Source organism: Adiantum capillus-veneris, chromosome 1 (genome assembly GCF_014529385.1).
Source record: "Adiantum capillus-veneris isolate H3 chromosome 1, ASM1452938v2, whole genome shotgun sequence".
NCBI lineage: Eukaryota > Viridiplantae > Streptophyta > Polypodiopsida > Polypodiales > Pteridaceae > Adiantum > Adiantum capillus-veneris.
The window spans coordinates 56,908,000-56,909,625 of NC_140931.1; positions in this window are offsets into that span (position 1 = coordinate 56,908,000).

Here is a 1,626-nt window from a genome sequence, read left to right on the forward strand (position 1 = left end):
CACAGTCACGACGCTCAAAAAACTCACTTTGATTAATTATTGAATCTCCTTTAGGTTACAAAACTTTGGCTTATATACCTCAGCCTTGGAGGTGAGAACATCTCTAATTATTTACATCAACAGGTGAAATTACTTCGGGATTACAAGCTGGAAACTCAATTGAGTCCAGTTACTTAATGAATGGCTTAAATCAAAATTAATGTCGGAAAGACATTTATTACAATCAATGGTTACAAAATGATGGGTGTGAGCAAAAATGTGGGTGTGATCCTCTGCTGGCTCAACACGTGCAGATACGACAGATGATCAGGGGGACATCTCATCTTGACAGCGAAGGCTTCGACACCTTTCACTATGAGTTTGTGAGTTTCCAATCCAATCCTAACTATGGCGTTTTTTTAAACGTGATGAATCATGTATTCTTATTACTTTGATTTTTGTATAAACGCGGAATCTTGCAATGCATCGAGCCCCGATACGCCAGGAGGAGACATATGGATATCGCAGAGGTATCTATGAAGTATTGAATGATCTTGATGCTTTGGGAGAGCCTGTAGACTGGGAGGCCTTAAAGTCTTGCTGATCGATTGAGGTGAGAAGTTAATATGTGTGAGTTGATTTAATTAAATAAGTATATGTGAAGTATATCAATACTAATTTTGTGACTTGTCCTATGTGCAGGTTGTGACACCTAGTCATCAGTGGATTTCATATATATGTTTTGTGAGACACAGACACGCTTCTGTGTCTCTTTTTTGTATAGACATGGTTATCGTTATTGTTTTCCTTATGGTTATGGTTATTGTCATTGTATAGACATGGTTATGGTTATTGTTCTTGTATAGACATGGTTATGGTTATGGCACAGGCCAAGCTGCCTGTCCTCTGCCCAAGAATTTTTTTTTCTGTTATGGTCGTCGCAATGTGCGTCACTAGGCACGTCGAAATATGCGTCAATAAGAGTACCTTTCGACGCATATTGCGACGTTTTTGTAGGGATGCGTATTTCGACGGTTTTTTCGATGGAGAGCGTCGAAGGCCCCCTTTTTTGTTGTAGTGCAGCCAAAAAAGGGAAGGTAACTAAACACGTATTACATGAAGCCGATGATTGCATACGCCATACAACAGGTTGGGATGACCATGTGGACTCTTTATCAGTGCATGCCTATCTTGCAAAATGCTATAACAATGAAGCAATTGTGGAAGAGAAGTGCATACGTGAGAATGGAGATGCAGGTCCTTCTACTTCAAAGAGGGTTACAATAGCTAGTGGAAGAAAGGATCCAGAACCTTCTTATGAGGCTCCACCACATGTGCCTCCTCCTCTTGAGATTCCAATGGAGGAGGCATCTACAGGAAAGAAGAAAGAGAAAGGAGAAGCTAAAGCAAAAGTCCCTGCATACAAACTACAATCTGAAATTGAAGCTGCCACAAACTTAAACCAGGTATTGGAGGAAAGGATTTTGAATAGCAAAGTTGAGTTTACCTTGGGTGAGGTTCTTGGCATTGCTAAATGCGAGTTTCATGAAGAAATTATAGATATCATAAAAAGAAAGGGGAAAAATCTCACTGAGTCTATTCCTCCACAGTCTGAGGGTGAAGGGGAGTCACTTAAGGCACATGGAA